A 26,490-nucleotide genomic window follows, 5' to 3' on the forward strand; every position below is an offset into this window, starting at 1 on the left:
ATAAAGAGAGTAAAATTAAAAGCATGTGCTTAATCTGATTTTTTAACCAAAACTTCCCACTTTAAAGTATTTCTTATTTGTTCACATGTGACAAAAGAACCAGTCTGTGGATTAATCAAATATATAAACTCTTAATGAACACAGTTTTTCTTTCAATTGCTAAAGAAATTTGACCAGTAGAAAATCATTATAATTTGCTCACAGTTTCAGAGGCTCGAAGTCCAAAATCAAGGCACTGGCAAAGCGATGCTTTCTCCCCACAGCCTGTTCCATTCTGGCGCGGGCTTGCCATCTTCTTCGGGCTTCCTTGGCTTGCACCTCTGTCCCCTGCCACAAGGAGATCTCTTTCTCTCCCTGTGTCCACGCTTCCAGTTTCTGCTGACTCCTGGCTCCTTTCTATGTGGCTTTCTCTGCTGTCTCTTTACAAGGGCCCCAGTAATACAGAGCGAGGCCAGTTGAGTCAGCCCCTAATTTGGCTCAGCCACATCAAGATAAGACTTTAGAAGGTTCTATGCACAAATGTCTCCAACCCCCAGGAATGCAGATTAAGAATATGTCTTCTTGCGGACATGTAATTCAGTCCTCCACAAGGGAGAACTATGAAACAACAACACATTAGGAGATGAACGAGGTAAGAATTTCCAGTTGGAATTTTGAAAGAATGAACTAAGAAGTCCTTCTGATATTGTTACCTTTAGATAAAAGATTGCTATTTCATGTAGAATTTATGTTTATATATGGTAATGATTCCAGACTTCAAGCATCAAGTTTCTTTGAATTAAAATATGGGTGAGAATATCTGAAAAGGCAGCAGGAATGGGCTGTTTTGGGTTTTGGGTTCCATGAACCAGAATACCCGATCGAGGGGTGTTCACTAAAGACAAGGACCCCAAAAGCCATCTGGGAGTAAGGTCTGTGCCTTAGCCCACCAACACTGCATCTGAAAAGGCAGGTTGGGAAAACTTCATTGGGGACTAAAAGGCATAGGCCATTTTGAGTGAGCTGAGGTGTCAGGGAAAGAGTTGCTGGATAAAGTGTAGGAAACTCCACTAAACTTGAATTTTGGATACATATTTAATGTTAAGTATGTCCCATGCAATATATGGACAGACTATGTTAAAAATTATTTTTGGTTTATCTGAAATTAAAATTTAATGGGGGTCCTGGATTCTTATTTGTTAAATTTGGTAACCGAGATCAGGGCCTTCATTCTAGAATCAGAAACTTTAAAAAAGTTGGAGAAAAAAAAAGTTATTGGAAGAACAACTTAGAACTCGAGGTGGCCAAGACAGTGATCAGGAAGCAACGTATCCAGAGTGAAAGAGAGTATGGTGTGTTCCATAAGGTGTAGGCAGGGAGCATTTTGGCTTTCCAGGAAGGCAGAATAGACTCCCCAAGGGTCCCCTAAGGAGATGGTAGGGATTTAAAAGAATGAGATCTCCAGGATGGGCCAGAGGTTACTATATCTTTGCCATCGTCAGCAGCCTGATTATGTTTCCTGGGCAGGTGGGACCTTGAGAGATGAGGTTACACTTAGTGTAAATGGCACAGGAAAAATATTTATGCTAGGGAGTTCTAAGTCTAAAGAAGGCAATGAAAGAGATTTGCAAAAAGAGCTTAGATTGCAATTAAATTATTATATTTTAAATCACACCTGTTTTGATAGGAGCGGATCATTCGGAAACACTTTTATTCCCTCCCTGCAAATCCCAAGCCCTTCTTATCTATCAGTGGCTGTATATGGGATTCAGCATGGATTTTTAGAAGAGTGTTTTAGTTGTTTATTTTTAAAATTTCTTTGATGTTTCTTTTTGAGAACACACACCGTCAGAGCTCATTGTTTCCAGATTACTCTTGCCCACATTCTTTCTCCATTTTCACTCAATACCCCACATCTTTGGGGAGACAGAATTTTCCTAAAACCAGAGGACTGAGGGAATTCTCTAATTGCTGACCCATCACCCTTCCTCCAGATAGGCTTCCACTCACATAACCCCAGAAAGCTGGTTGTCTGCCCTGTGTTTAAAAATTTCTAGGGAAAAAAAATTGTGTAACATCCCTCAGTGGGGTAAATAAAGAGATTTTTTTTTCAGTTCTTTCTGTTATTATTTTGAGACTTCTGTTGACGTGGGATTGAAACTCTAATTTAATTTATTTAAAAAAAGCAATTCTTTTTTTTAAGAAAAAGCAATTACGAGGCTAGAAACATGATCTGTGCTACCCATGCGTGAGTGTCTGACGTATCCAGCTTTACTAGCTCTAAATGGTAGCCTTTGGCTGTCAGGCAGAGGGGTCTCACACCCTCAGTTTCCCTCTTCCTTTCACACTGGGTTCTATATAACTGCCTTTCCCTTTCAGGCATTTTGTGAGCATGGTTATCTGAAACAATGAAAGACAATAATTTTATTTACTGCTAACTGTGTTTTCAGGAATCACTTTTTAAGTTAAAAATTTCTGCATATAAAAACAAATATACATCTACATTTAAGAATAAATACAGCAGATACCTTGTCAATGTTCTCTAAACCTGGTCTGTCAGAAAATCTTAAAGACTATAGCCTTTCTGTGCTTCATTTTGAGCTAAATAACTCCAGGTTTGGATGGTGCTTCATAGTTATGATATTTTGCTGCAATTGGCCCTGCGTAATCAAAAGTTACATAATAATATTGTTCCTCTTGGTGGAATCAACCTTAAAAGTGCTGGTGACTCCTTCAGCTGAACTGGCACCAAGTGATAAAGGGAACGTTTGCTGCCTGACCCCCAAGTCTGGATGATATACTGTAGCAAGCAGTTATTGCCTCTGGAAGAAGGAATCAAGGGGATTGTTCTATGAGAACTGGACAGACTTAATCAGATAAAAAAAAACCTGATGATGAGTATGAGACTGTCCAGACTCAACAATGCACCTGGGTCTGAGTAATCCTTAGGTTTTTGCCTTTTAAGTCCTATGAGTCCCCTGGTCTAAGAGGTGATCTTCACTGGATAGAGACTTTCTCTCCTTTGGAAGAATACATCTCCAGTGATTTAAACTATCTCCAAGATGTCCTTTGCAACTTAATGCAACTATGCCTTTGAGTCTCTATTTGTCTTTTATTAAAAGTAACGACTGAAGAGATCTGGGTCCTTCTGACCACTAAGTAGCATCAGCAACTGGCCCTCAAGTCATTGTCATGCCTAGCGCCCCTTTGATTAAACAGTGACTCTCAACTGCGGGAGATTTTGTCCCCCAAGAGACATCTGGCAATGTCTGGAAACATTTTTGGTTGTCGTGACTGAGGGAAGGAATGCCACTAGAATCTCATCGGTAGAGGCCAGGGATGTTGCTAAATATCTTACAATGCACAAGATGTGTATCCCTCCCTGGACAAAATGTCAATAGAGCCCCTCTTGAGCCATCTTAAATTAAAGCGAGGAAAGGGACTAATCTGGCTGTTCTCCTTCATTATTCTCAGGTGAACTCTCTTTGCTTTTCTCTTTCCATGTTCCTTCTCCAAACTCAGAACTTGGAATCCCCAGCATCTCCAGCTGCTGCAAACCTCTAACTTCTAGTGCAATACCCAGCACAAACCAGGTAGGTGCTAAGGAAATGCTAGTCTCTCCCTGTCCTTTGTCAATTAATCTTATTCAAGCTAAATCCAGTCCTATGTGCACAGCACAGCAGAGAATATGGCAGCTACTCCCCCTCCTCCTTTCTGGGAATCATTTCCATTGCCAGAATAGGGAGCTTTTGAGCAGAGTCTGGGGGCTTATTTTAATGCTTGAAAAGTAATCCATGAGATTAGAAGAGTTGGAAAAAAATGCTACATTAAGCAGTACTTCCTGATAAGTATTCAGTCTGCCCTTCCCATGCCAAATATGATGTTCCCTGCACTTGTGCTAATCCTAAACAGGTTGAACATAGTGGCTGAATTATATTGCTTGATAGTTTGTATTACGAAGTTAGAGTTATCTTGCTATCATTCTTATTTTCTGCTGGCATATAAAATTAGAGACGTTCTGCTTATACATTCAAAATAACATTCAATTCAAACTAGAGAATAAAAAAAGAGACCATGAGAATTGAGACATCTCTCTTGATGTAGTTGTTCTCAGTTAAGTGGGATGAAGTTGTTCTTAGTTTCCTGAGTTCTCCAGGAAAAAGCGCATCCCTGGGGCCAGGCAAGGGAAAGGAAGCAGAATCTGCAGGAGGCTGTTGGAGTGGCTCAGCCAGTTTAGATCCCTCTTTTACTCAGAACTTCACAAAGGCAATTAAAGTTTACTTGGACATGATAAATCATGGTAATAATGAATAGTACCTGACATTTACTGAACTCAGTATATGACAAGCACTATGACAAGTGCTTTATAATATTATCTCATTTATTAGAAGTCATTCAATTTAACATTTATCAAACAGTTTCGATGTATTGGGTATGGCAATGGGGGCTGGAAGCTTACAATCATGTAAAATTATCACAGTTAACTCAAATGCAATTAAACTTGTCAAATAACAAATAATGTAGGGTGCAGTTATGGTGTTAACTAGATTGTTGTGAATCTTTTAGCCAAGTGCTTGATGTAGCTCTAGATCTGAACTCTCCAATACAGTAGTTACTAGCCATAAGTGGCTATTTAAATTTAAATTAATTAACAATACATTAAAATTTTAGAACTGAATTCCTAAGTTGCACCAGCCACATTTCAAGTACTCATAACTATATGTCGAAAGTCGCTATTGCATTAGACAGCACAGGTCTAGAACATTTCCGTCTTTGTAGAAAGAGCTATTGAGCTGCACTGGGTCTAGATTCTTACCTTCGGCCTTCTTTCATTTTCAGTCATTCGCTTTTACACCCCACATTGGGCATTCTCCCATTCCAGTTCACACAGGACTGATGAACTTCTGGTAGTTAAACCTGTCTACAAATTGCAAAAGTTCTGGGTTGATCAACAACAATGTCAAAACTGTCTCTTTACTGGTTTTTCCTCTGAAACTATAAAGAATCCATCAACTGGAAATGCATTCCTTTAGTCATCTCTGTTCTGCTTTATATTATCCAAATCTATACCACAGAGAAAATGCCACTGTATGTCTCTATTCCAGTGGAAGAGCATTCAGTAATGCCGCCTGTAAAGTCTGTTAGGCAAAATACCTGCTAGGAATGCTTTCTGTCACCATAGTAGAATGGTATATGTAAGTCTCCCTGGATGGGAGTGGGAAACTAATATGTTCTGCACTGAACTCTATCTCAAAATTGTCCACATTGTTCAAAATCCCTTTCTTTTAAATTGTTTCCTGTCTCCTACTAACAATAAAACATCTCTTGGGCGGGCCGCGGTGGCTCAGCGGGCAAAGTGCTTGCCTGCTATGCCGGAGGACCTCGGTTCGATTCCCGGCCCCAGCCCATGTAACAAAAACAAAAAAACAAAGTACAATAAAACAAGAAAATGTTTAAAGATGTTTCCCTTTCTTCCTTCCTTCCTTCCTTCTATCCTTCCTTCTCTCTGTCTTTCCTTTAGAAAAAAAAAAAAAAAAACATCTCTCAAGTCTGTCCTCATCCCTCCCTCTCCAGCTTACTAGCTCAAACCAGCATCATCTATTCTGGCTGTTGCTGGAGCCTTCATTTGGTCTCTGTCCTCCTTCCAATCCACTCTTTAGACAGAAGGATCTTTTAAACATGTACATCTGATCGTGAACCCCCAGTTTCTAGCCTGTCCCTACTTAGAACTCTTCCGCTTTCTAAGCCATCTGCAACCCCCCAGTGGTCTGGCTGCCGCTTCTTGGTCGGCCTCATCCTGAAACACACCCCACTCATTCCCATATCCCGGCCACAGAGGCTGTTTCACTCCTGTAGCTACAGCGTCTTTCCAAAGCTACTCTCTCCGCTGAGAATGTTTTCTGTCCCCCTCCTTTCACCAACTAATTACCAAATCACTCATCAGTGACTATTCAGCTCAGAAGTCACTTTTTCAGGAAAGCCTTTCCTCGCCCTCCCCCTGTTAGAGGCTCTCAGAGCACAGTATGCTTTTCGTTCACAGCAGTAATCACCCTGAAACTTTACATTTAGTTGAAATAGTATTTGGATAAAGTCTACTTCTCTCACTACATTGTAAAATGGTAAGAGGGCAGGGCTTTACCTGTTCAGGATCACCACCTAGTCCCCAGAGCTGGGAACATGGCAGACCCTCAATAAATAGTTGTTTAATGAATGAGTGAATCGATCATCGGAAGATTCCCTCAGTGAACTGGAGGAAGAGTGAAGAGCAGGTTGGAGAGTTTGGGTGAAGCCTCAACACAAAACTCAGGGGAATCCTAAGAAAGGGACATTCTAAAAAATGATGATTTTCATGGCAGCGGTAGGTAAGAAGTAGTTACTGAGTTGGCAGGCAGCATTCTGTACTAACTGGGCATGGTGTAGTGGTTGCGGTTACAAGAGCAGTCTGGAGCCAGTCTGGCTGGGTTTGAATTCTGGCTTCCCTACTTGCTAAATGTGGGTGCTTGTGCTCCCAAAGCTGCTCACCTGTTCCTATCCTTTCTTCCTTTTCCTTTTAAGGGAAGAGAGGTCCTTGCTGGTGGGTAAAAACTCCTAGGCACCGTCCCTGTCAATAATCCCTCCTCTCTCCTATATCTTCAACATTTTACTCTATTCTGTCTTCTTCTCAACAGTACTTACATCTAATCAAGTATTTCCCCATCTTTAAAAATGCCTTTCTTCAGTCTTTGTCTCCTTTCCTCTGCCGTCTTCTCTCTTTTCTACATTTAGACATCTTGTCTATGTTCATTATTACTCTCTTCACAACTGCTCTACTGAAATTGCTTTGGCCAAAGTATAAAAATGGGCTTCATTCTTCAAAATCTGGTGGACAACTTTTAGTGTCATCTTTAGTCTCACTGCAGTGTTTGACACCACTGGACACTCCTCTCTCTCTCTCTTTTTCTTTTTTTTTTGTATGCTGTATGGCAGGGTCACATTTCACTATTTTTCCATGTGAGTATCCTGTTATTGCAGTACCATTTGTTAAATTTTTTGTTTGTTTGTTTGTTTGTTTTGCTTGTTTGTTTTCTGGGAAGTGCATGGTCCGGGAAAATTGAACCCGGATCTCCCACAGGTGAGAATTCTACCACAGAACTACCCTTGCACACCGACACTCCTTTTTTTTTAAAACTTTTTCTTTGGTTCCCTTGATAGCACACCCTTGGGATTTCACTCCCATCTCCCCAACTGCCCCTACTCAATTCCTGTATGGAAGAAGCCTCCTCTACTTATCTTTTAACCCCTGTTTTCCTCAAGGCTCTGTCTTTTGCTTTCAGATTGTCTCCTTCCATTGGTTGGCTTCTAATGAAAATTATGAATCCTTTGCCAAGAAAAACATTTATTGATATACACATATACACAATTTATATGTAATTTCATGGAGTTTATAAGCATCTTAAAATCCCCAGGGTTCTATCTATCCTATGTGCTGAAGATTTCCAAATATGCACCTCCATCCCAGACTTCTCTAAGCTTCAATTCACCATCCCCAAATGGCAACTAGGCTCTCCCTACCTGGATATCTTCTCAAGGCACTCCTGATCGCAACACCAAACTAATCACATTTTACCAGCAAATCTATTCTGTAGCCACATCTTTATGTAAGCAAATGAAGAAAAAAACTCCTCCAGTCCAAGCCTTGCTAAAGGAGGACAAAATTCTCCATTCCAAGCCTCGCCAAAAAGACTCATCTCTGAGTCCTTCCAGTTTCTCACCATCACAGACAAAGAGTTTCCATGTCCAGTCCACTCTCTCTCCAGGGTATCTGTAATCCTTCCACCTTTCTGTGGTTCCACGGCTGAAACACTTGCATGGACCTGCCGTCACCCTTGGCGTGGACTACTGCAACTTCCTGCCCACTAGCCTTCTTATCTCCAGTCCCTGCACTTCCTTTTTCATACTTTGAGACAGTGCTTTCCTTCAAAACAGCAACTGTGTCAGTCTCAAGGTTTTCCAGCATCCCTGAGATGAATTTCAAGCTTGTCAATTCTCCACACACCTCTCTTCCCTTTCCAAAAAGAAGCAAACCATACAACGCTATGCCCATTCTCATCTTTACTCAATTACTTCATGTGTCATGATCTTTTTTCCCCTGGACCATTCCACTCCATTTTCTTTGCTAGCCCCAGTTAGCTGACTAACTTCTATCCTGCTTTCAAACCTCTGCTTGTCATACTTTCCCCAGAGAGTTTTTTTTTTTTTTTGTAACTTCCTAGGCTAGAGTAATGATTACAACCTCTGCTTCCCCTAACATCACCCTTTGTGTAAATGACTGCTTTGTGATCAGTTTCCCCATTAGACTATAAGAAGATGGAGGCATATCTGTCTTGTACACTGCTCTGTCCTCATCGTTTAGCACAGTGCTCATAAAATATATATATATTGACTTTTTGACCAGTTTGCTCAACTGTGTATTATAATACAGAATCTAAGTACTATGAGAACCAAGACAAAGGAAAATTATTACATTGATGGATATGAGGCAGGCCTCATGGAAAAGGTGGATCTTGAAGAAACTGCAGTGCTTACATTAACGGATAAAGAGATGAGGGATCCAGGCATGGGGAAGAGCTAAAATAAAGGCAAAAGGCAGAGAGAAGAGAGTGAGTATGGCACCATGAAGAGATGAGACTAACTGAATTAAAGTGCTCAGATGGAGAATATTGGGAGATAAAGCTGAAGTCTATGCTCTGGATATGAATGGTGCATGGTTGATTAATCTCACCTGTGGTGGCAGTTCCCTAAAATAAGAGAGAATATTTTAGATGACAATTGCAGGAACTCTTGGGGAAATGGGAGGTCATTTATGAATATGCAAAGGTTTGGTCTCCTATAGATTTCTAGAAGTGATTAATTCTAGCCTAAGGCCCTCGTATTCATTCGTTAGATAAAATAGATCCTTTTGTCCACAGTGACCAAAGATTGCTTGGAAATAGAAGGGCTGCAGTATTTACACATTGTGCTGTCATCTAAATGTGTGCACAACACAGCCTGCCACGTTTGGGTTCCTCTCCCACCATCAACTTCCTCTTGAAAGGAGATAGAATTCAAATAGTTTCCAAGGTTGAGGAACCAATTTAGGTGGATGGGGAAGATGGAGTCAATACATGAGAACATTTTTGGGCTTGAATTATTTTGAAATTTGTCTTTAGGACTTTGTCAATGAATGGAAATCCTTTTATAGCTGGAGATTCAGCAAATTGTTTGCAAATTGCCTGAGAGCAAGGCAGACTACTCGACATATAAAGAATACCAAAACTAGGTAATATTTAAAAATATATATGCCTATAATTACAACAAAATTCAGATGCATAGTTCTTTCTCCAACTATCAGTGTTTCTTAAAAATAAAAGCCTCAAAGTCACGATAATGACAACCCTTACCAGGGGTTGGCAGTGCATATTTTAACAAAAGGAGATTTTTTATTCACCAGCTTAGCTGCTGGTGCCATCTAGTGACCATTCCAACTGACAAAAATGGGTTCAGAAAATGTATTCAGATGGTTTCATAAAATCCTTTTTTTTTGATATTGCTAATTAATGATGTCACAAAGAAGGAAATGGATATGCATGATATGATACTTGTGCTAGAATATGAAATTCAGCAAAGAGAAAAGTAGAAAAAGACTATTGTATTTCAAGAGAAATGCATTTAAAGCAAAAGTGATAAACTTGAGTTTAAATAGTGATTTATAAACCAAGGAAGCAAAGGTTCTGAAACTATTCTTCTTATACTAAAGATTAAAGATAGAAATAACCACTGATTGTTAAAAGTTCTGTTTACACTTAGAATATTAGAGAAAATGAAAATTTAATGTATTTTTAAATCAAGCTATGGAAACCCAAGCCTTATCTGAACTCAAAATACTTCATCATCATCATCATCATCATCATCATCATCATCAGAAACTAGACTGCCTAAAGTTTCAAATTTGAAAATCCAATACTTTCTTTTCTAGGGACATTTCCCCTTCTGGGTCTTAGGGTGAAATCACAAGTATGTTTTTACATAAAGATCTGGAGAAGTTTCTGTCTCCATATTTTGCTACTTTGTATTATTACTAGCCTAAATCAGCACAGTCTCTTTGGTTAGCACTAAATGATATAAAGAACAAGGGTAAAATACAAAAGATTGTTATGTAAGCACATCTTGAGTTTCTGTGGGGGGACAAAGGCAAGTTCTGAAATGGTCCTGGCTAACATAGCTCTGGGCTTCACAGGAAACTCAGAGCTCCGTGAAGAACCCATCTTCCACAGAGGGACCTCAGCATAAGGTGCTAACTCGTAGTCCATTTTAAGGGAATGCAAGGTTCTTGGCCTCCTTGGTTTCAAGTCACTAGGTTGTTTTTTATTTTTTTTTAAGACCCTATGAGGCTTTGATGAAGTTCATCTAACATGAGAGGATTATATGCATAAGTTTTCAATAAAACAAATGCTTGGCACTGTTTCCCTGAGTGTGGTGGTGAGTCACCACCATTGTCCTGCCATGCTCCTCTTAAGAACAATGGTGTCTCCCAACAGCCAAATGGGGGGATGGCCATAGCCATCTAAGGAGAGCAGGGCTCCCCAAAGCACTTCATCATCCCCACACATTGATTCATAAAGAGCATTAATAGTTAACATCATTTGAGTATTTGTTCACGTATTTAGACAATGATGAGTTCCTTAAATATTTATCATTACGCTCAGGATGTTGAAATCATAATTCTGTTCTCAAGGAGCTACCGGGAGAGAAAGGCAAGAATAGTAGTCACCAATGGAAGGCTAAACAGTAGAAATATAAATAAGGATTCTAGGGTGCATGGGTGGTTCAGTGGCAGAATGCTCGCCTTCCATGTAGGAGACCTGAGTTCGATTCCCAGTCTATGCACACACCCCCAAAAAAGGATTCTAGGCTTTCAGAGGCAAAAGAAAGCACAATAAGTTTTGACGGTTAGGAAAGGAGGGAAGGCATTTAAAAAGTTGTCATTTAACCTAGGCATTAAGGCTGGATTTATTTCAGTAAAGAGAAATGAAAGGGAAGGATATGGTGGACAGTTCACTGAAAGCATGAATAAATGCTGGGTGTCAAATGGGAGACTGATCTGCCCTACAGATCATTTGAAGGGTGAAAGTACTAGAACTTTATTTGATAGAATAAATTTGTTAGATAAATATTTTAGGAAAGTTAATAGCATGGCCACATGTATCTCACCTGTCAGGTAGGCTAGATAGGTAACAAGAGAGAGACTAGAAGTAGGGCAATTAGCAAGGAAGCTATTAAGAATGGAAAAGAAATACTGCAGAGGTAGAATTGGTAGAATATAGAAACTACTTGGATTTGGGGAAAGAAACAAAGAGAAGGGGGTGGGAGTTAAATTCCTAGGTAACTGGGAATATATAAAATTAAGAGAGAAATGAAAGTCAGGAAAGAGCACTAATTTGCAAGAGAAGTATTATCTTGAAAAAAACTGGAATACAAACCCAGTTCACATTATCAAAATCACACCCTGTACTTGAGCATCTGAGATCTGGAAGGGCTCTCATTTCCATTAAGGTAGAACCCCTGCTATAACATTCTTGATACAGGGAGACATTCATCACTTAAATATGTCATTGGGTGGGGAGCTCAGTACATCACCAGCTAGCCATTCTGTCTTTGGATAGCTCTTTTTATTAGAAAATGTTTTCTTAGAGTTCACTAAATCCTATCTCTCTGAGATTTCTCATTTGTTTACTCTGGTCCGGTTTGAAGCATCACCGAGCATTCTCCTTGACATGACATCTTTTCTATCATTTCACAATAGTGTTTCCTCTTTTTCCTCTCAGAGTAACAATGACCAGTTCCTTTAATCTATTCTTCATACAACATTATTTCCACATGCCATGCTCTCCTGATGAACCCTTTCTGGAAGTTCTTCAAAATGTGAACATACTTCAGAAATGTTGACTCTATAATTAGGAAAATCCCCAAGATACTTACTCTGCCTTACTGCAGAGGCCACATTCCTAACCTACATACACACCCTGTCTTGAATCTATGAAAAGATTGAAACCTTCTGTTTAGGAAAGGCCAAAATCGTAGATGTGGAAAGATGATGCTTAATATAATGTCAGCACCTGACTTAAGAGGGAGTTTCCTTGGCTTTTTAGCAATACTTTGTATCCAATTCTAACTGGAGGACCCTGACTTTAGATAGTTAGAAAAAAAAATCCTCTTCAGAAGTCAACCAAGGGTACCCTGGTGTTGGAGAAAGGACATCTGTGACTCACGTTAGGGAAACTTCAGATAGTCTTAGCGCAGCTACTAAGCCTTTAGTGGTTATGGAATAAGGCCTTCGAGTTTCAGTTTCTGTCTTTCTAAAATGAAGTTACAATATGTCTGACGGCTGCATCAGTATCAAAATAAAAACAGAACCATCCAAGTGAGTGTCCTACAACCGTAAAAAATTAAATATTGCAAATGAAGGAACAGAGTCACAAAGAGTTGAGAGTTTCCCCAGATTAGAGAGAGGTCTCCGTGCGTAGTTAGAAAGACTGAATCTGTGCTATAGAGGGGCAGAGGGAGTCTATTCTAGCCATGAAGAAAATTAAAGGGTAATGGGTCCGTGCTCAACCTTAGTGCAGTCAATGAGCCTTATTGCTTTTTGCTCAACCCCCCCACCCCAATATTCTTCTCTCCCTCCCCAGAACAACTGTCCTGATTTATCTCTTTAACTTCCATCCACTGGCTTACTCAATACTGAACAAATGGAGTGTCTACCATGTCCACTTTGCAATGTTAGCCACTGGAAATATAAAAGTGAATAGAATTTGACCCCAGTCCTCTGGAGGCACCATCAGGTATGTACTGCAAAGGATTTTAGTTGTTAAGATGAAAGTATAGAGTCTAGCAGATACAGCAAGGAGGGATTTCAACCTGGGCCTCAGAAGGGTTTATGAAAAAAGTGATACTAGCAGAGTCTCGAAAGATGAATGGGCGTTTGTGGTCTCGATGATCCTTCTCCAATCCCGTAGTCTTGCCGCTGCCACGGTGATCTCTAAACCCCTGAAATGTGATCATTCATGAGAGGGGCACACCGCCATCTTTTTAAGTGGATATATTTAAACTGTAAGTATCAGGTATACTCTTTGGAATGGGTGATCTGCTTTGAACTGAAAATAAATCAGATTATATTACTATCCTGCCTAAAATCACTCAATAGCTCCACATCACCAACATGGTAAAAATTAAACTCCTTGGTATGATCTGGCTTTGTTTAGGACAACATCTACTTCCTCGTTGCCTACAAAAGGTACACACAGAGTTTTAGCTGTCTAAAGCCTGAGACAATGACTTGGATGCAGGTAGTTTAGTTGGGAGGTGATTCTGAGAAGCGAGAGTGAGGGAGAGGAGAGAATGAGGCAAGTTAGGAGAAAGAGCCAATAGAAGGGAGCATCTTCAAGGTTGCAACAGTAGGCTGTGGGGTTGGTTCCAGTAAAACCTCTAAGAAGTGTACAGAATATCTCCCAAAATTGTGTGCCTCAAGGGCAGGAGATTATATCTCATAGACACTAACCAAGAAGGCTCTCAAGGGGTCAGAGAAAGCCTTGAGGCAGAAAGCAGAAGGTTTGGCAATATTTGAGGTGGGAGGATACCAGCTATGGATGAGTCTGAGCTTGCACAGAGCCTTCCACCATGGCTGCAGCAGAAATAGTGTGCCAATAGGGTTGGGCCATGGGATACCAATGGCTTCTGTTTTAAACTTATTTGCTGGGTGAATGGATTTTCCCATTCCTCCATATATACATTTTGTTCCAACTATACTTAATTTCTTGCAGTTCCCTGAAAATGAAAATACTATGCTTTCCCTCCACCCTCGACCACTATCTTTTTGTCTTTAGAAATATCATTTTAGGATTCCCTTCCTCTTTCCATCTCACTGTTGAATTCCCGCTCATACATGAGGATTGTGTTGAAATTTTCCCTTCTCTGGGATGCCTTTCTCTGGTATTCTAATGGCACCAGCACACGGCTCTCTGACAGAATGGTGTTTTCTAACTGGTTATATCTCTCTCCTGTTAGGCTAGTAGTAAAGAACTGGTGGATAGTAAAGGACTCAATAAATACTAAAAGAAGGGCTAAAGGAATATCATGGTGGTTAAATATCACAGTTTTGATTGATGGGTAGGACAGAGATTCTCACACTTTTTAATCTCAAGACCCTTCTACACTCTCAAAAATTGTTGAGTACCCCAAGGAACTCCAGTTTATGTGAATTATATCTATCAAAATTTACCATTAAAAATTGAAACTGTGATATATTAAAATATTTTTATTAATTTATTAAAAAATGTTAAACTCTTGATATATTAGCATGAATAACATATTAATAAAATATAGCTATATTTAGTGAGAAATTTGACATGGTTTTCTATTTTTGCAAATGTCTTTAATGTTTGGCTTAATAGAAGACAGCTGTGTTCTCATCTCTGTTTCTGCATCAATCTGTGGTGAGATGTTACTTTGGTTGAAGTATATGGAAAAAAATCCAGCTTTCCATGGGTATGTAGTTGGAAAAAGAAGGAGGATTTTGATAGCCTTTTGATATAATTGGGAATATTCTTTGAAACTACACAAAAACCCATTGAATGATGATTTCTTAAAGATTGTTTGCAATGTGGAATCCAAAACCATCTTTTAAGATCATGTATTGTCATTTGGAAAATACTGGTTTATTGAGCTATGTCAAATTTTCTAAATGTTGACACATCTTATGTTAAAATATCAAACAAGCATATTTGCTAATATCCTACTACCTATCTCTTGCAGAAAAGTCTCGAAGTATTGGAAAGCTATCATGCTCACAGTGATGGATTCAAGTTCTCCAAAATTCTAATTTTCATTTGAAAGTTCAAATTTGATCATTGACCACAAATGCTGTGAGTTGTTTCCTTAAAATAATAGACTTGCTTTGTTTACTTTTTAAAGAAACTGTCTACCAAATCTCCAAGTTTCAATAAGCAAATAAAAGTGGTGTTCCAGGTACTCAAGTCACATTTAATAGAGTTAATATATTTACTGCTGTATTAAGGACATCTTTAAATGACACTGTTCTAGTTTGCTAGCTGCCGGCATGCAACACACCAGAGACGGATTGGCTTTTAATAAAAGGGGATTTATTTTGTTGGTTCTTCAGAGGAAAGGCAGCTAACTTTCCACTGAGGTTCTTTCTTACGTGGAAGGCACAAGATGGTCTCTGCTGGTCTTCTCTCCAGGCCCCTGGGTTCCAACAACTTTCCCCGGGGGTGACTTCCTTCTGCAGCTCCAAAGGCCTGGGCTGAGCTGCGAGTGCTGAGATGAGGAATGCCGAGCTGCTAGGCTGTGCTACATTGTGTTCTCTCATTTAAGCACCAGCCAATTAAGTCAAACGTCACTCATTGCAGCAGACACGCCTCCTAGCCGACTGAAGATGTAACTGGCAACAGATGAGGTTCATGTACTGTTGGCTTATGTCCGCAGCAACAAGATTAGGTATGCTCACCTGGCCAAGTTGACAACTGAATCTAACTAACACAGACACTGACATTTTCTTTTTTGACTGCCAGTGTGTGGTGGTGAAGAATACAATGCCAAATAAAGAGTACACTTAAATACTATTATCTTGGTGCATGTAGTTTATCCATGGTTGCTTTTGCACCATTAGTGCAAATGTCAATCAAGGAAAAGAGGCCACTTAATGTCTTAGTATTATTATGACAATCGTTTCAGGGCACCCCTGAAACTAAGGGGTCCATAGAGATCTACAAGCCATACTTGGTGAACCAAAATTGAGAGCTACTGTGCCATAAATGATTTCCATTCTTGAAAAGAATTTCAAGAGTTATTAAGTTACCCACATCCAAAAAGGACCCAAACATGATCTGTTGCCACCTAATTACTTAGCCCTTCCTAACGGAGCCTCTTCATCAACTCGGAGTTTTGCTCATTATCTGACATAGAGTCTCCAACAAGACGGTCCCTAAACAATAAACAAAAATGCCCAGGAAGAAGCAGAAGGTCATTCTGGAGCACATAGCTTCATTGTCAATGGATTCAATGCCATAGGATTGAAGACAAGCTCTCCAAGAATTCAGCCTCTTGGAAAACTACAAAAAGGGGACTTAAGAGGCAGGGAGCAGGAATGAGAATGACTTGGAAAAGGGAAGGGCCAAAAGCTAGCATGGAAATTTCTTCTTCCAGTGCTTTCCTTGGAAAAGTCTGCATTTTAAGGTCAAGATAGGTCATGCCTTTTTTACAAAGGACAAAATGAAAGGAAAATGATAGCAATTCAAGTGAAAAATAGCTCAGGAACTTAGCAGGGCCTGGGCTTATTTTCAAGACTGAGTAGGTCAGATGCTTGGGAAAGCCATCTGCTGTGTGCCCTAATTTTCCTCCTGACTCATCTCTTACTGGACCGTGACTGAACTGAGATCTTCATCTCTAAGGCAAATGTTAATATTAGATCTTACAATTTGAATAGAGCTTAGTTTACAAATATTTATTGACCCCCTAACCTTGCCTAGCATATGTATGCTTGTTCATTCATTTAGTAATAGTAACAATTCAATATATTGAGCATGTACTAGGTATTAGTCTTTGTATTAAGCAGTTTGCAGGTATGACTTACATTGAGACTTAGCCATCAGAATAAGGCTTGTTATTGCCTTGTTTGAATATTCCCAGCAATCTTTCAGGTAGGGCTAGTATTATTTCCATTTAATGCTGAGAAAACTGTCCTCTGAGAAGTTAAGTCAATTGTTGTAGAACTCGGGTCCATTTGACTGAAGCCAAGGTTCTTCACAATTATATTGTTTCATTTGTTGGAAGTGTGATAGCCTTTAAGAGAAAGGAAGCATTTATTTACTCATCATCAAAGGCATTTTTCTTCAGTGTTAATTTTTTCTTTCTTTTTCTTTTTTTTTTTTTTTTTGTTACTGTCCTAATAACTAGACAACAGAAGAAAAGCATGCCATCCCTTATCAGGCTCTGTGGCAGGTTAGAAGTTAGGTTCCAGGGAGGGGCACTGTCCTACTTTGCTAGCTGACAGAATGCAATATACCAGAAACGGAGCAGCTTTTAAAAGGGGGAATTTAGTAAGTTGCTAGTTTACAGTTCTAGGCCGAGAAAATGTTTAATTGAAACAAACCTATAGAAACGTCCAATCTAAGGCATCCAAGGAGAAGATACCTTGGTTCAAGAAGGCCAATGAAGTTCAGGGTTTCTCTCTCAAGTGAGGAGGCATATAACAAACATAGTCAGGGCTTTTCTCTCATCTGGAAAGGCACATGGCGAACATGGCATCATCTGCTAGCTTTCTCTCCTGGTTTCCTGTTTCATGAAGCTTCCTGAGAGGCATTTTCCTTCTTCATCTCCAAAGGTTGCTGGCTGGTAGACTACTTCTCATGACTATGTCATTCTGCTTTCTCAGGATCTCTTGCTTTCTTCAAAATGTTTCCTCTTTTATAGGATTCCAGTAAACTAATCAAGCCCCACCTGGAACGGGTGGAGACACGTCTCTATCTAATCCAATTTAACAACCACTCTTGATTGAGTCATATCTCCAGGGAGATGATCTAATTAAAGTTTCAAACATACAGTACTGAATAGGAGTAGAAGAAATGGCTGCCTTTACAAAATGGGATTAGGATTAAACATGGCTTTTCTAGGGTACATACATCCTTTCAAACTGGCACAGACATTAACTCCAAGGATCTAACTTTAGCACTGACTCCTCAAATATTGAGAACTAAGTGGGGCTCCAGCTAAAGGGCTGAACTTCATCAACGTAAGCCAGTGCCTCTGGATTTGTCTCCCCTCCTGCTGGCTCTAAATGAATGGTGACAATATTGCTCACTGCTCCTAGGACAGCCATGGATCTTGGGTGACCGCAGTTTGCACACCTCTTCCCTGGGAGGTAAATGGGGTCCCTGAAGAGGGCAAGCTATTTTTTCAGGCCACAAGGGAATCTTCACTCACTGTAGCACTAATGTGTGAACTCCAGCCAATGGGCTCAGTTACTCCCTTCCTGTGCTAATGAGCCTAGTCAGGTTTCAATTCCTGCAGGAATCAGTTGGCTCTGCATGGGGCAAAGTCTGCGCTGCTGATTCATTTCTGCTGGATGGCACTAGGGCCATCTTTCCCAGGGACTGGGCACTATTCAGAGAAGGGAATGAGAACAGAAGGCAGAGGAATCACTATGGAGGCAAAAGAAGAGTCTAGGATGACTGGTTCTTTTCTTCCAAAGATCTTTATGAAGATCTGTTCATAATGAAAAGAGAAGGGGCAGGGGAGTCTCAGGATTAAAAAGCATCCTTTTCTTCACAGGACCTCAGATAGGATGGGAAGTCGAACTGGATCAGTTTCAAGGGCGTTAGCAATCAGTGGGTCATAAAGCAGTCCTTTTAAGAGTTCTGATTCTTAGATTTCTTATATTTCCTCTTGGGGATTTTATTTTGTTATTAGTTTTATTTTGCTATTAGTAGATAACCAATTATTCTTAAAGATATCACCCTGTTTTATATGTTGCAAGAGAAACTAAAGAAAGAGAAGTTTGGTCATGCTCTAATTTAACTTTGGTCTCAGTCACTCCTGAGAATGAGTTGGCGTGGGCAGTAAAAATCAGACTGACTCTGAGAAAAAAGGTAGAACTCACGGAGAGAAGTAAATGGGCTTCCTATGTTGTCCTGAGCGGGGCGTTCTCCTCTAAGAAGAAAGACCAGGCAAGGCCAGAATGGCAGGAAAAGATTGATAGCCATTCAGATGAAAACCAGAAGGATTTTGGTTGGCAAAATGTTCAGTTAAGCTCACAATTTGATGTACCTTCGAACAATTGCAGGCTACATCCAAAGAAATAGGATATACAATTTACAGAAAGAAGTAGCCTTCCTCTTCTTTGCTTTTTCACCATAAATGCCTGGAAGTTAAAATATTTAGAAACCCTTAAAAAGTGGATGGGAAAACTGGAGAGGTTGGTTAAATAGATGACAAATAGCGATTAATCTTGGGGGGGCGGGGTGTCTGAGGCATAGGAGCGATTTTGGCTGGCATGTCCAGACACCTTCCCCATTTTCAGTCTTGTAATCATTCTGTTCCACATTCAAATTTCAGCTTGGGTCACACTCATCATGTATATCCACCAGAGGAAAGGTAAATCCCCAAAAGGAAATCTTGTATCATTAATTAAAGAAAGTGGGATAGCTAAAAACAAACAACAACAAATACAAATAATTAAAAAATTTTAAAACCAGTTAAAGGTCTAATATTTTTAGTAAGATCTTTTGCTGTGAACATTCAAATACAACCATTCAGGTTATAATTGGCATTTACTAATGTGGGAACTGATTGAAACCACATTCTTAAATCACACTGGTGCTTTGTTTTATTCAAAGAGCCCAAGAAACCAGTCACGTAATTATTATATTGGCCACTAGATGGCAGTCCTGAGGGTTAGGCTCATTCAAAAGTAAGTTAACAGCAAAATTCCTTAGGATTTTCAGCTCTTTAACATTTGCTATCTCATTTGCTTTACATAGTAGTTCTGTGATATTGAAATTGTAATTCCAAACTTTTTAAACCTTTATGAGTTCTTTATGCATTTTTTGTAGTGCGTTCTTATTTATATAAATAATTTGATTTTTTTTTTGCATGGGCAGGCACCGGGAATCAAACCCAGGTCTCCCATATGGCAGGCAAGAACTCTGCCTGCTGAGCCACCGTAGCCTGCCCTCATTCCAGATCTTTACATGTGAGAAAACGAATACTCAGAGAAGCTCACTGACTTGCTCCATACCTAGAGTTTAAGAATTCATTCAGCGCCTGTTCTGTGCCTTTTCTACTACACCTTACTAAATTCTTCATGCATAAAGAGTTTCAAGGAGTCTAAATTTCCAAGCTTAGAAACTGAGAGGGACTTTTAAAATCATCTAATCTGTTAATTTTTCAGGTGAGTAAGCAGAGTCCCAAAGAGCCTCTAAGTGCAAGGGGTCTTTTTTAGCAAAACATACTTCTTTTTCATACACCAAGTTGCACCCTAAGTGCACTCCCTTACCAAACTTCACTTAACAAGATAATGCCCGTAGACTTGAATCAAAGTCTTTGGTAAATTGTCCTTAAGAAATATGCACAGCAGTGTTAAGGGTTCAAAGAACATAATGTATACATTCTACACTCAAGTGTTCGAAAAATGAGTTGATAAATAGACAGACAGTTGGATGGATAGAGCGATGGATAGAATGATATGGCATAGTGACAAAATGTTAAAATCAGTGTGTCTGTGTATCTCTGGGGATAAGGGTATGTTGGAGTTCTCTGTATGGGGTTTGCATTATTTTTGTAACAATCTTGTAAATTTCAAAATATATTAAAAGAAATTTTAAAAATGTAAAAAGTTATTAAAAATTTTAAGAAGTTTTTGTGTGTTGGGGGTAAAAGGATAGTTCAGTGGTAGAATTCTCGCCTGCCACGCAGGAGACCCACGTTCCATTCCTGGTCCATACACTTCCCCCAAAAACAACAAACAAGCAAAATAAACAAACAGAATAAAATGACAAAATAGTGCTGCAATAAGAGGGTACTCACATGGAAAGATAATGAAATGTGACCCTGCCATACAGCATACAAAAAAAAAAAAAACCCCCAAAAACAAACCTAGAATATAAACAGTCTCTGTGTGTTGAACTTGGGTATACAATTTGGCAAAATCTCCAATTCTGAGGATGACCGTGAACCCTTCAGCCATCTTAACTGATAAACAAAGCAGAGTATACCTGTCTCAGAGTATAGAATTTAGCGTTTCAAGTCCTCTCTTCTGGCTGTAGGACAGCCGCTGTAATGAGGCAGGGTTTTTTGTGGCTTGCCTGCTAAATGCTATGCTCTCAAGTAGTGAATTAGGCAGAATATTGCAGAAGATAGCCCAAATAAATAAAAGAAACATCCATGCTGCCAAAGAGGAGCTAAGGCCTACAGCATCCATGTAAGATCTATGGTCTCTCCAGGAGCAATTGGCAATATTGTCACCATTCATTATGGAAATAGCCTTGAGCTAATGGCCAGCTGAGAGGCTATTGTTCACACTGATAAAGAGTCCCACTCCTGCTGCTCTCTTTACCTCTTCCATGCCAGTCCACCACATACAAACCCTGAGAATTGGAATCTATTCACCTTGGTCGATTTTTTAGTTCAACACATAATGAAACTTTTCGACATTCCTAAATGCCACTCTTCCATGTGTCCTAATTCTACATCAAAACATTCTTTATGAGCTCGCAATGATATACCATGAAACCTTTAACCAAATATACAGCATTCTTCTAACCATCTGGAACATTTTTGTTTATATGTAGTAAAAGGCAACATGGTGTAGTAAAAAGAGCTCATCAGGCAGAGAACTTTGGCGAGACTATTAGCTAGACTAGTAAGCAACAGAGAGGTTTTTGTTTGATATTTCTGGAATCTGCAGTGTGTTAGGTCACCCTAATCTTTCTGAGGTTTAGTGTCCTTACTTATAAAACTAGAGTAAGTTATATCTTTTGCACATGGTATTTGTTGGGAATATTTATTTGCAAGTAACAGAAACTGTCAAAAACTACTTTGGAAAAAAAAGTTTGTTAAGGAAACTTGGTTGCATTAAATCCAAAAGTGGGCAACAAGCAAGATCTCAGGAACAGTCTAGAACCAGAAATTGGAAATATGAAACATTTCCTTATTTCCCATCTCTCGTTTCTGAATCTTCTTCAATCTTCTCTACCTCTTGGCACACACTAATCTTCTCTGCTTCTCTGTCCATTTGATGGAAGAGAGTATGGCAATATGGCTAAAAGTTGACTAGCTTTGTAATAGTAGACATGCTATAAAACCTAGAAAAATCCAAGAGTTCTTCAAATTGGAGACTTTTGTAAATTTATAGCAAAATTGGTGTCAAAACATGACCTAAATTGACTTGATGCAGTCAAAGCCTTTTATTTACTTGACTTTATTTACTTTACTTGGACTTGCTTTCTAAAATCCAAAAATTCTGAATTCTGAAACAGATCTGGTCCCAAGGACCTTGGACAAGGGATTGGGGACTTGTATTACTATTACCGAATTGTGTAATTATGGACTGAGCTTTTAGATGGTATGCTATGAATATGTTAAAGTCAATATTTGTACTCTATTAGCATAGCAAACTTTCTCACTGAATTTCAGTCTTAAGGTGATTCTAAGTGTTTTTTCTTGCCAACCCAAAGTAATTTTATTTCTTCAACTACAGAAACAGCAATAACAGTGCAGTGGTAGCCAGTTGTCTGACTACTTCAAGCAAGAGGTATGTTATTCCATTATTCATTCATTCATTCATTCATTCAGGTTTCTGTTGAACACCTGCCATGCCCAACTATACCAGATTCTAATAATACTAGGTCAAGGGAGGCAGATATGTCAGGGACATCTTCTTTGCTTCCTTTTTCTCTGTTACTACTAGCAAGCACTTGGAGGAAAGTTGATGCAAAGAACAAGTGCTAGCTTGCGATTTCCCACAGGGAGCTCTCTTCTACAGTGGAATATTGAGTTTCAACAGTGAAATCTGGAGCTTCCTTACAGCTTTACTTCTGCAGCACTGACTTGGCCCTACAGGACTGGGCCATGTGACTGCACCTCATGTCTTTGCAGTATGTTTCATCCCCAGAAACTTGATTTTTGAGGTCAGCTTTTTGGCTGAGGAACCAAGCAAAATGGATTTTGGTCTCATTGTGTCTGCTCATTGTAATGCAATGGCCATGGCCTCCCAAGGATCTTTCCCAGAACCTTGCCTGTACAGCCAACTCCATTTGGCAAGCGACGTCTCTGACAAAGCAAAGAGCCTGGGCTCGTTCATGTGCTTTCCTCGAGGTCTGCTGTGTTCCTGCTTTCACTCCATGGGGCTCAACTTCTTTGGTTTTCCAGGGCTTTGGATACTCAGGGTAGCAGGCAGAGTTGAGAGGCCTGAACACACACCTCCAAGGGGTTTGCAGTGAACTTGCCCAATATCTTTTTACCAGACATCATTTTCTCCAACCACAAAGTAAGGAAGTTATGAATAAGTCAGTGGTTTCAAACTTTTTAATAGCAGCAGAATCATTTCCACCAAAGAAAGCTTAGGAAGGAGTGTATCATGACTACCACTTATAGTTCCCAAATGTCGTCAGGCATTGTATTTTTTGTGCATGTTACTGTCTTTTCAAGGTACATCCCCCATAATATTCAAAACTCAGTTCCAGACACACCAGCCCTGCCAAGCTGGCCAACCGGCCTGGCTCCCCTCCCCTGCTCCGATGGGCTGGTGAACTGCTCTGAGGAGGGGAGAGGGGTACTGGGCCTGCCAAGCACTACAGATGCTGCACTTGTGAATTGCCCTCAGCTGCACATGGAAGAGTGCACAGCCCCACCAGCCCTCTGCAGGTTCCTGTGGCCCTGGTCAGATGCCAGAAATGGGTGGAGAATTGTAGAAGAGCAGACTTGCATGACAAACACTTGATCAGCTAAATAAAAATTCTCAGTTATATGTCAAACACTTTGAGACTCTATCATCTGTAGAGCTATACATTTTGCAAGAGGCATCAGAAAACTAATGAATGATTGGGTTATTTTATTTCTCATAATTAATTGCTGCAGATACTTATGAAGTCACTGGGAGAGACCTCATAGGACAGTTCTTTGGGATAATACTATACCAACAATGTTTGGTCTTACCAGTCATTCACGCAGTGCATGTAGTAGATGCAGAAAACAAATGGCAGAATTGAGTGAAGATGAAATCAGGACACTGAAACAAAAAAAAAAGGTGAAATTTCTGAACTGGACAGAAACATAAACAAAGTAATTCTCAGAATCCAAATGCAGAAGGAGGGAGTGAAGAACAGGATGAAAATATTATGCCTTTAACCCTTGAAGAGAAGGAAAACAAGGAATATCTAAAATCTTTATTTGAAATTTTGATTCTTATGGGAAAACAAAACACACCTCTGGATGGACATGAGGCTGATAAACAACCCGAAAGTCTCTTTAGTTCAAATAACTTTTAAGCACTGCTGGAGTGCTGAATAAATTCTGGTGAAGAGGTTCTGAGAAGGCACTTAGAGACAACAGTAGTTAACATGTTCTGTTCGAAAGCACAGCAGAAACAGATGCTAGAGATATGCAAGAGCTGCGTTCAGGTAGACACTCCTAGGGAAGTGAGAAACTCACAGTTCTTTTCCATTATCACCAATGATGTGGTGGACATGGCGGGGGAAGAGCACATGCCTGTGTTGCTGAGGTCTGTGGATGAGTCTCATAACCTGAGAGAGGAATTTCTAGGCTTCCTGCCTTACGAAGCTGATGCAAAAATTTTGGCTGTGAAATTTCACACTATAATAACTGAGAAGTGGGGACTAAGCATGGAGTGCTGTCATGGACAGACATACATTATGTCCAGGGGATTTTCTTCCAAAATGAAAATAGTTGCTTCTAGACTTCTAGAAAAATATCCCCAAGCATCCACACCCTCTGTTCTTCCTGTGCCTTAAATAGGTGGTTGGCAAAATCAGTACCTGTTGTGGGAGGATTTGTTGCACTGGGAACGATTGAGGAAGTTTCTTCTTTTTTCCATCGATCATCGCAACTACTTTTAGAACTTGACAATGTCATTTTGGTCCTTTTTCAGAGCAATGAAGAGAGGGGTAATGAACCGAAGGAAATTTGCCATTCTCAATGGACGGCCAAGCATGATGTTTTTAGAATTTTAGTGGAACTCTTGAAAGCATTTGTTTTATGTTTAGATGGTATAAATAGTGACACAAATATTAGATGGAAAGACTGTATAGCTGGCGGAGCATTTGTGCTCTGTAGGGCAGTAACAGATTTTGATTTCATTGTTACCACTGTTGTTCTTAAGAATGTCCTATCTTTTATAAGAGCCTTTGGAACAAACCTCCAGGGGCAAACCTCTGATGTCTTCTTTGCAACTAGCAGCTTGACTGCAGTGCGGCATTCACAAAATGAAGTGATGGAAAATACTGAAGTTAATCATGAATTTTGGTTTGCAAAGCCACAAATTTGGCAACCAAAACTGATATCCATATGAAATTCCCTGGCAAACTCTGCAGAACTCAGCAAGGTAACTTGGCATCTCAGTTAACCTCGGAGAGTAACTATAAAGAAATCCTAAGTGTTCCAACAGTGGAGTACATTATTCAGGAGCTTTAAGATAAATCCTCAGAATAGTACCTCAAAGCTCTTGGATGCTTATCTCTGGTACCCTCTGCCATGGGACAGCTCAAATTCAATACGTCGGAGGAACATCATGCCGACACATATAGAAGGGACTTACCCAATATTGACATGCTCTAAGCCAACCTTCATTGTTCAAGAAACAAGTGGAAATACAGAGGGAAAGATATAGAGCTTCCATCCACCATTTATGAAGCCCTCAATCTACCTGACATCAAGTTTTTTATGCTTTGTTGAAGGTCATGTGAATTCTTCCTGCAATGAAGGTTGAGCACAAACATATGAAAATGGATGAAAGTGTTTCAAAACATACCTGAAGAGCACTGTGACAGAACAAAGGTCAAGTGACTTGGCTTTGCTTAGCATAAATTTTGATGTAAAATATGATCTGGATTTAATGGTGGACACATATATCAAACTCTATATAACTAAGTCAGAGCTTCCTATAGGTAATCCAGAAAGCATTTAAAATACTTGAGACCTTTTTGGGGGGGCTTTTTAAAAGGGGAATTTAATAAGTTGCAAGTTAACATTTTTTAGGCTATGGAAATGTCTCAGTTAAAGCAAGATTATAAAAAATGTCCAGATTAAGGCACCCGGAAGAGGTTACCTTCACTCAAGAAAGGCCAATGTGTTCAGCGTTTATCTCTCAACTGGGAAGGCACATGGCAAGCATGGTGACAGTCTGCTAGCTTTCTCTCCTGGCTTCTTGTTTTATGAAGCTCCCATGGGTGCATTCTTCTTTTTCAACTCCAAAGGTTGCTGGCTGATGGACTCTGGTTCTCTCAGTTCTGCTGTGGCTTTCTCGTGGCTCTAAAAAAGGGACTCTCTCCAAAATGCTTCCTCTCTTAAAGGATTAATGGGTGGAGTCACAACTCCATGGAAGCTATCTGATCAGAAGTTACCACCCACAACTGAGTGGGTAAGAGACTTTTAAAATACGTTTTCATCTTACATTTGGAGGAGAAGCTGTGAAGCATATGTAAGCTGCTTAATCACTATCTTTGTTTATAGATCTCCCATTGAATACATTAGTCATTAATAATCTACCTATATAAAGGGCCCCTGTTTGAACTCTCATGCTTTGAAGACCCATCTATTCTTTCAGAAGATAACATTGAAAGTCCCACATTTCCTTTCTCTGTGATTTCTGTAAGTGGCACTCTGGAATTACTTTTAAGTCATAACATTAATCATCACCATGGATCCAATTATCAGGTTATCAGTCCAGTTATCAGTACTTTGAAAGAA

The 26,490-nt window shown here is 39.7% G+C and overlaps 1 pseudogene; it reads left to right on the forward strand.

Annotated features, from left to right (window-relative positions):
* The window catches only part of LOC143686792 (52 kDa repressor of the inhibitor of the protein kinase-like), a 38,765-nt pseudogene extending 13,057 nt beyond the window's left edge, over positions 1-25,708 (forward strand).
* The last annotated feature ends 782 nt before the right edge of the window (positions 25,709-26,490 follow it).

Source organism: Tamandua tetradactyla, chromosome 6, assembly GCF_023851605.1.
Source record: "Tamandua tetradactyla isolate mTamTet1 chromosome 6, mTamTet1.pri, whole genome shotgun sequence".
Classification (NCBI taxonomy): Eukaryota; Metazoa; Chordata; class Mammalia; order Pilosa; family Myrmecophagidae; genus Tamandua; species Tamandua tetradactyla.